General features: G+C 45.1%; 3 non-coding genes across 3 annotated transcripts; all 3 read left to right on the forward strand.

The window, feature by feature from the left end:
• The first annotated feature begins 2,169 nt into the window (after window positions 1-2,169).
• Window positions 2,170-2,242, forward strand: trnaf-gaa (transfer RNA phenylalanine (anticodon GAA)). The gene has a single exon. It is a non-coding gene; the product is annotated as a tRNA-Phe (tRNA).
• Window positions 2,243-3,134: 892 nt separating this feature from the next.
• On the forward strand, window positions 3,135-3,206 carry trnaq-cug (transfer RNA glutamine (anticodon CUG)). Its single transcript has one exon. It is a non-coding gene; the product is annotated as a tRNA-Gln (tRNA).
• A 2,063-nt stretch (window positions 3,207-5,269) lies between these two features.
• trnaq-cug (transfer RNA glutamine (anticodon CUG)) lies at window positions 5,270-5,341 on the forward strand. Its single transcript has one exon. It is a non-coding gene; the product is annotated as a tRNA-Gln (tRNA).
• Window positions 5,342-9,094: the final 3,753 nt, after the last annotated feature.

Raw genomic sequence — 9,094 nt, forward strand, 5'->3', positions numbered from 1 at the left:
TGGGTGGGTCTGGAGGAGTGGGGGGTGGCTCTGGAGGGGCTCCAGGGGTTCCAGGGGGTGCTCGGCGGAGGCCATGCCCAGCCAGAGTGGCCCTTCCCCGGGCAGAATCTGGGGAGAGTGGGGGGTGGCTCTGGAGGTGCTCCGGGGGCTCCAGGGGTTCCAGGGGGTGCTCAGTGGGGGCCATGCCCAGCCAGAGTGGCCCTTCCCCGGGGTGAGTCTGAAGGAGTGGGGGGTGGCTCTGGAGGGGCTCCAGGGTTTCCAGGGGGTGCTCGGCGGAGGCCATGCCCAGCCAGAGTGGCCCTTCCCCGGGCAGAGTCTGGGGAGAGTGGGGGGTGGCTCTGGAGGTGCTCCGGGGGCTCCAGGGGGTGCTCAGTGGAGGCCATGCCCAGCCAGAGTGGCCCTTCCCCGGGCAGAATCTGGGGAGAGTGGGGGGTGGCTCTGGAGGTGCTCCGGGGGCTCCAGGGGTTCCAGGGGGTGCTCAGTGGGGGCCATGCCCAGCCAGAGTGGCCCTTCCCCGGGGTGAGTCTGGAGGAGTGGGGGGTGGCTCTGGAGGGGCTCCAGGGGTTCCAGGGGGTGCTCGGCGGAGGCCATGCCCAGCCAGAGTGGCCCTTCCCCGGGCAGAGTCTGGGGAGAGTGGGGGGTGGCTCTGGAGGTGCTCCGGGGGCTCCAGGGGGTGCTCAGTGGAGGCCATGCCCAGCCAGAGTGGCCCTTCCCCGGGCAGAATCTGGGGAGAGTGGGGGGTGGCTCTGGAGGTGCTCCGGGGGCTCCAGGGGGTGCTCAGCGGAGGCCATGCCCAGCCAGAGTGGCCCTTCCCCGGGCAAAGTCTGGCCGTGTGCGGGGTGGGTGAACCCTGCTCCGCCTCACGCGAGTTCGAGACCGGCTGGGTGCACCTTTATCCATGAGGCACTGCACTGCCTCCGGCAGCCGAGTTCGGGGCCCAGTGAGGGCTCCAGGCTCCAGGGGCTCCGACCCGGAGCCTCCGACCCGCAGAAGGTGCTCCCTGGCCGGGCAAAGTCTGGCCGTGTGCGGGGTGGGTGAACCCTGCTCCGCCTCACGCGAGTTCGAGACCGGCTGGGTGCACCTTTATCCATGAGGCACTGCACTGCCTCCGGCAGCCGAGTTCGGGGCCCAGTGAGGGCTCCAGGCTCCAGGGGCTCCGACCCGGAGCCTCCGACCCGCAGAAGGTGCTCCCTGGCCGGGCAAAGTCTGGCCGTGTGCGGGGTGTGTGAACCCTGCTCCGCCTCACGCGAGTTCGAGACCGGCTGGGTGCACTTTTATCCAAGAATCAACTGGAGTGTGGAGCTTCTACGGGCCTCCAGGGGCACTGCCGACCCAGAGCTGTGCCCCGGCTTCAGTTCTCTGTATCTCAGGAAGTTTTTTATTTATACATTTATTTCATCCATAATCTCTGGCGCCTAAAGGGTTAACCTGGTTTTGTCTGACCAAGAGTGTGGAAATGTAGGAACAGCCCTGAGGAAGACCACAAAATCACATGCCTGAAGGGGAAAAATATGTTTTTTTCACCACACCATGTCAAAGTGCCCACTATTCACAAGGAAATGCTAACTGCTGGAGAACCCAGCAGGCAAACCACTATCAGGTGTTTTGGGGCTGTGCTGTTGCTCAAAAATAATGGACTGAAATTCACAGGGCACTGCAGACTGTTTTTGACTTTGCCATCCCACTCAAATTTAAAACTATGTACTTGGGCCTCAACACTCCTGCCATGGACACAATAAATGGATACCCTTGGAACATACTTTTGGCTGTAGAGAAAAAGGCCATCACAAAGAAATGCTCGACACCAACCACGCCAACGATCAAAGACTTGACTGACATAGTAACAGACATTAGACATTGGATGAATGGAAAACAGTGACATTCAGGCTTAATTTGGATAAGCACTAATTTTATTGACTTGGACCAAGTAGGCCCCTATTTTCATTTAAAGGTGATTTTGTTTTTATTTTATGTTATGTTATGTTATGTTATGTTATGTTTTATGTAACTATTAAGTTCTTTTAATTACAATTTTTGCTCCCTGGTCGTGTCCTGTATTGTTTTATGTTTAATCAAAAGAAAAGAAAAAAGGACACACAGAAATAGTTCATTTTCTCGCTACGTTATGCCACACGTTTCCCTCCCTTGCCTAATTTATTCGATAAAGTAGCTGAAATAGCTCAGTTGGGAGAGCGTTAGACTGAATATCTAAAGGTCCCTGGTTCAATCCGGGGTTTCGGCAGGTGTACCTGAATGTTAGTCTTTGCTCAAAAATACAATGAATAGGAATGCTGGGTCTATTGGATATTTTGCGAGATCAGGACATAAATGGCCTGGAAAGGATCTATAAAACATAAACAGCAAGCTTTCGTTGGAACATTGTTAGCATGAACATGTTTGGTAACATGTTTGGTTTCGCTGAATGTTGTACCCAAGACCTTCTGCGTGTAGGGCAGATGTGATGACCACCACACAATGAAACCATGAAGCAGAAGTTTGCCTACTTCAATGCTGCTCTCTTTGATATAGCCCAATGATCAAATGTCATACTTATTTTCAAAACAGGATATCCTGTAGAAAGGTGTGGTTCAACGGTATAGCGGTTAGCGCTCTGAATCCAGAGTTTTTCTTCATTTCTTATTGCAATTAGAGGGACAAGTCTTTTATGGATATGCATCTCTGTGGCGCAATCGGCTAGCGCGTTCGGCTGTTAACCGAAAGGTTGGTGGTTGGAGCCCACCCAGGGACGACTGCGCACCTTGCCAGAGCAAGCAAGAAATACAATCACAGAAGTAACCACTGTATCTAATTATGTAAGGAAACCAGGAAATCATTATGGCGCTGCGGCTTCCTTGGTCAAAGGGCCTGTTTAGTAAACAGGAAATGCCTACTCTTTTGTCTATGAAAAATATTTACAAGGACAGAAAAGCCCACAAGAAGAGCCCTCAAACCCATACCTTTCCCCCTCAAGTTTACTGCTGCTACACTTTGCATTAAGAGAGGGAAAAGTATTGCTGCACATCAAGATTATTTGCACTGTTTGCACTCCTTGTTTCTCATTTTTTTGGCAAGGGATGATTGATGTAAAGACTTATAGATTTGGATGAAAGTTATCCTTCCAATGACCAGTCTGCGGTTCCATGGTGTAATGGTTAGCACTCTGGACTCTGAATCCAGCCATCCGAGTTCAAATCTCGGTGGAACCTTGAGTGCCCCGAGAGCAGCGTTACTCTTTTGAAAAAGTGCAGAAACAAGAAGAATCTTTGGGTAAAATCTGTGCTTACCCCCTGAAAGGAGCCAACCAAAGCATACAAACTAAACAAAGCTGTTAAAATCTGGAGCTGGTTTTCTTATGACCAAGCTTATGATTCAACGCCTGGATTACAAAAGGCGTAAACGTTTCGCCGCATTGCAAAAGAAACTCAAATGAAAAGCATTGATGTGTTGAAGGAATCCTTTGACTTGGAGAGACAGGACTTTTATAGGACTTATTATAAGCAAGAAATGAAACAAAGAAATGACCACTATAATCCTCTGACAGTAATCTTTGTTGAAACCAATCAATCAGAACTTGCGAGGGGAATCATTTCTAAATGATCTCAATGCATTGGTAATCTGGACAACGTTCTGCTAAGTATATTCTAAACCAATGGGAACGAGAAGTTAACCTGGTTTTGTCTGACCAAGAGTGTGGAAATGTAGGAACAGCCCTAAGGAAGACCACAAAATCACATGCCTGAAGGGGAAAAATATGTTTTTTTCACCACACCATGTCAAAGTGCCCATTATTCACAAGGAAATGCTAACTGCTGGAGAACCCAGCAGGCAAACCACTATCAGGTGTTTTGGGGCTGTGCTGTTGCTCAAAAATAATGGACTGAAATTCACAGGGCACTGCAGACTGTTTTTGACTTTGCCATCCCACTCAAATTTAAAACTATGTACTTGGGCCTCAACACTCCTGCCATGGACACAATAAATGGATACCCTTGGAACATACTTTTGGCTGTAGAGAAAAAGGCCATCACAAAGAAATGCTCGACACCAACCACGCCAACGATCAAAGACTTGACTGACATAGTAACAGACATTAGACATTGGATGAATGGAAAACAGTGACATCCAGGCTTAATTTGGATAAGCACTAATTTGATTGACTTGGACCAAGTAGGACCCTTATTTTCATTTAAATGTGATTTTGTTTTTATTTTATTTTATGTTATGTTATGTTTTATGTAACTATTAAGTTCTTTTAATTACGATTTTTGCTCCCTGGTCGTGTCCTGTATTGTTTTATGTTTAATCAAAAGAAAAGAAAAAAGGACACACAGAACTAGTTCATTTTCTCGCTACGTTATTCCTGGTTCAATCCCGGGTTTCGGCATGTGTACCTGAATGTTAGTCTTTGCTCAAAAATACAATGAATAGGAATGCTGGGTCTATTGGATATTTTGCGAGATCAGGACATAAATGGCCTGGAAAGGATCTATAAAACATAAACAGCATGCTTTCGTTGGAACATTGTTAGCATGAACATGTTTGGTAACATGTTTGGTTTTGCTGAATGTTGTACCCAAGACCTTCTGCGTGTAGGGCAGATGTGATGACCACCACACAATGAAACCATGAAGCAGAAGTTTGCCTACTTCAATGCTGCTCTCTTTGATATAGCCCAATGATCAAATGTCATACTTATTTTCAAAACAGGACATCCTGTAGAAAGGTGTGGTTCAACGGTATAGCGGTTAGCGCTCTGAATCCAGAGTTTTTCTTCATTTCTTATTGCAATTAGAGGGACAAGTCTTTTATGGATATGCCTAGATTCTCGTCTCTGTGGCGCAATCGGCTAGCGCGTTCGGCTGTTAACCGAAAGGTTGGTGGTTGGAGCCCACCCAGGGACGACTGCGCACCTTGCCAGAGCAAGCAAGAAATACAATCCCAGAAGTAACCACTTTATCTAATTATGTAAGGAAATCATTATGGCGCTGCGGCTTCCTTGGTCAAAGGGCCTGTTTAGTAAACAGGAAATGCCTACTCTGAAAAATATTTACAAGGACAGAAAAGCCCACAAGAAGAGCCCTCAAACCCATACCTTTCCCCCTCAAGTTTACTGCTGCTACACTTTGCATTAAGAGAGGGAAAAGTATTGCTGTACATCAAGATTATTTGCACTGTTTGCACTCCTTGTTTCTCATTTTTTTGGCAAGGGATGATTGATGTAAAGACTTATAGATTTGGATGAAAGTTATCCTTCCAATGACCAGTCTGCGGTTCCATGGTGTAATGGTTAGCACTCTGGACTCTGAATCCAGCGATCCGAGTTCAAATCTCGGTGGAACCTTGAGTGCCCCGAGAGCAGCGTTACTCTTTTGAAAAAGTGCAGAAACAAGAAGAATCTTTGGGTAAAATCTGTGCTTACCCCCTGAAAGGAGCCAACCAAAGCATACAAACTAAACAAAGCTGTTAAAATCTGGTGTTGGTTTTCTTATGACCAAGCTTATGATTCAACGCCTGGATTACAAAAGGCGTAAACGTTTCACCGCATTGCAAAAGAAACTCAAATGAAAAGCATTGATGTGTTGAAGGAATCCTTTGACTTGGAGAGACAGGACTTTTATAGGACTTATTATAAGCAAGAAATGAAACAAAGAAATGACCACTATAATCCTCTGACAGTAATCTTTGTTGAAACCAATCAATCAGAACTTGCGAGGGGAATCATTTCTAAATGATCTCAATGCATTGGTAATCTGGACAACGTTCTGCTAAGTATATTCTAAACCAATGGGAACGAGAAGTTAACCTGGTTTTGTCTGACCAAGAGTGTGGAAATGTAGGAACAGCCCTAAGGAAGACCACAAAATCACATGCCTGAAGGGGAAAAATATGTTTTTTCACCACACCATGTCAAAGTGCCCATTATTCACAAGGAAATGCTAACTGCTGGAGAACCCAGCAGGCAAACCACTATCAGGTGTTTTGGGGCTGTGCTGTTGCTCAAAAATAATGGACTGAAATTCACAGGGCACTGCAGACTGTTTTTGACTTTGTGTCAAGAAATGAGACATACACCCGATGCTATTCCTTAACACATAGAGAACACAATTCAACTTAGAATATGAAACGACACAGAAAGATCAGACATTTGTATGGCATGCATGGGAGAAAACGCGGGGACTGATCACGCAAGCTGTTGTAAGCAGCTTACGTGATCCTCCTGCGTCTCACCCCCGCGTCTCACCCTGTTATTTCCCATGCTGGTTGGTTTTATTAGATATTCTGGAATAGGCGGGTCACATTTCTCATTGGTCAGCTTCACATCAAGGCACTTGGTATTTTTCCGTAGAGATCAAGCCTTGGGTAAACATTACCCAGACTCCTCTGGGTTATCACCCCCCCTCTGGTAAACATCCTTTGGCCATCTTTACGACCCCTTCACAAATCCAGTTTGTCACACACCCGTTCTTCTCTTAGACTAATGATGCAGATAATATATCACTATTATGCAGATAAAATACATCACAGAAATATAATCATATATTCACATTTTATCACATTTCCCTCCTGTTTATCAAAGCATTAGTCTACTGTCTCATATGCCAAACACATTACTCTTTTCAGTTTTCAACATGTCTTTCATATAGGTGTTAAAATGACACTTTTACACTCAAAAAGTCTATGCACATTTCTCAACATTGAACACACTTCTTTTCTCTCGGCCCACAACATTTCTACAGCATTACTGTCCTAAATTTTGAGTCAGATTGGTCAATCTCTGTAATTTGACAAACAGACAATTTATCTTGTCTATATTTTGTGCGGTGTGATGGGAAATATAGAAGTACAAGCGGAAAGCCCTTAAACCCGCTGCTCTCTGGTCAGTCACTTTGACTCGTCAGGGACCTCTCTGGACACCCCAATAGAATCAAATACGTAGTATCAGGTGCTACTGGGACCAGATTGTCCACTAACCTCTCGCCCTTGACCCTGCGGTATGGTTCTGGGTGATGCTGATCACAAAAGCGATACATAGGCACAACGTCCCACAAGTGTCCCCACATCACCATACGTCCTTGCTTGGTTTCTTAAGAGACCTCCTCCCGCTGCTCGCTTCGGTCACACCTATGACACATATGAACTGGTACATTTCCCATCTCAATTCATAATCTCATTAACATTACATGTAGTTATGTTGTAGCAGATAAAAAATACACTCTGTTCGTGCAAACAACAGTGGCTGTATAATATGCCATTGTGTTTCTTCAGCCTCTGTCATGTCAATTATACATTGTACATTATTACACATCATGCATTTCATAACCTTTCAAGTTGATCACTTATTTGCTTCCCTCTATTCCAGGTCTGTGTATGTTTCATTTCCCGGTATACACAGTTGTGTATGTTGATCGATTGTCCCGATTGTCCCGATTGTCCGGTGCATAATACAGGTGTTCAGCACCCATATTACCGTCATCACTTGATGATGATAACTCGTTGATTCTTTTTCACAGAGTATGGTACTCTGCGCACCGTAGCCTCTGGCTCTCGTTCATCGTAGCAGAGTATAGTACTTTGCCTACACGAATCTGTCTGTCGTCTCTGCATACAGAAACGAAGAATACAAACAAAGTCCTGCGTCTGCGATGTTAAGGATCTGCCGCTGTGTTGTCCAGACATTTCTCTCACTTTCCCATGAGAGCACCCATGTTCTCGTCCCTCCAATGGTCGGTGTGAGGACGACACGATGTGGCTCCGTCCACCTTGCTCGTCCACTTGGCTCGTTTCTGTAAACACCACATCTCCAACACGTTCTCTGCGGTGATAAAGTCTTTTCGACAATTCAGTGTATTTCAGTTTTCTTGTTTACAATTTTTTTTTTAGTAATTTTTGATTCGGAATATTTGTTTACACGTACAATAGCCCTCCTTTTTGAGATATGGCTTTGCCCATTTCTCAAACTTCTACATTTAACCAAAATTCAATAATCCAGATAGTTTACAACGTTCACTAATCCAGGATGTAATCAAGGAAGAGATGGAATTGCGTCTGTCACTCCACTCCGCAATGTCACCTCTTGACTTTTCACAGTTCAGTGGTCACATCCCTGGCTGAGCCCCCCTTCCACGGCGCTGGGCCCCCACCCTGTGTGTCTGTAATCCGACACTGCCTCTGCGATCTGTAACTTGTAAATCTGTTTTACCACCATTTGTTTCAAACTCTAAAAGTTTCAAACTCTAAATGTTTGGTTGTCCACGTGTGCGCGCGTATGTATGTATGTGTGTGTGTATGTGCAATACAACTACAAATACATCAAACAATAATAATTATCTCAATAATTCCCCCGTTGAGCTGGCCATAAGGGTCAGTTCACAACTTAGAATTCTTCACATAATTAATAATTTCACATCTCCTCTGTTTGTGTGGCCTGCATAAAGTCACACATCTAATGTAATATGTGCTAATCTTTTATATGTGCTTCAGGTGAGATTCAAACTCAATCTCTCACACCTGCTCATGTGGTGCTTTACAAACATTGTGTATTAGTTTGTTCTAGCAAGTCTATATGTGTATTAACAATCAAAATGATTCTAAACCTTCCCCTTATCCATAAGGCACGTCATTTTATCAGTCTAACCATCTCTTGCCTCCGTCCTGAGTCCTATAATGTTTAAGTCCTATTATCACTGGTTTTCATAACTTCTATAGCGTCTAAATTTAGATGATATTGTCTTATTTAAATCTATTCAATTCTTGATTGAATCTCAACAATCCTTCAGGTATTTACTTTAGAATGTCAAATTCTTTCCCTGTTAATTTTAACTTTTCCTATTACCCATCACGTCAACCCCCCCTGAGGTGGAGTTGCTGTTAATTGTCACTGTGATACGTAAAGATAACGACATCTGCTCCATCCTGAGTCCTCTCCAGATTCTTTGCCAGTCAATAGCCCCTTATCTCTGACTATCTTTATGACTTGGTGTCCTGTTGTCTTTAGTTAATGACCCATTCATGTCTTTCCAAGGAGGACATTGGCACGTCACTATTTAACTTATTCCCTCACTTACGTCTACATCGCAATACGAGGTTTCCTCAT

Source organism: Eucyclogobius newberryi, unplaced genomic scaffold, assembly GCF_026437365.1.
Source record: "Eucyclogobius newberryi isolate DKJ021-1_F unplaced genomic scaffold, fEucNew1.0.hap1 SCAF_182, whole genome shotgun sequence".
Classification (NCBI taxonomy): domain Eukaryota; kingdom Metazoa; phylum Chordata; class Actinopteri; order Gobiiformes; family Gobiidae; genus Eucyclogobius; species Eucyclogobius newberryi.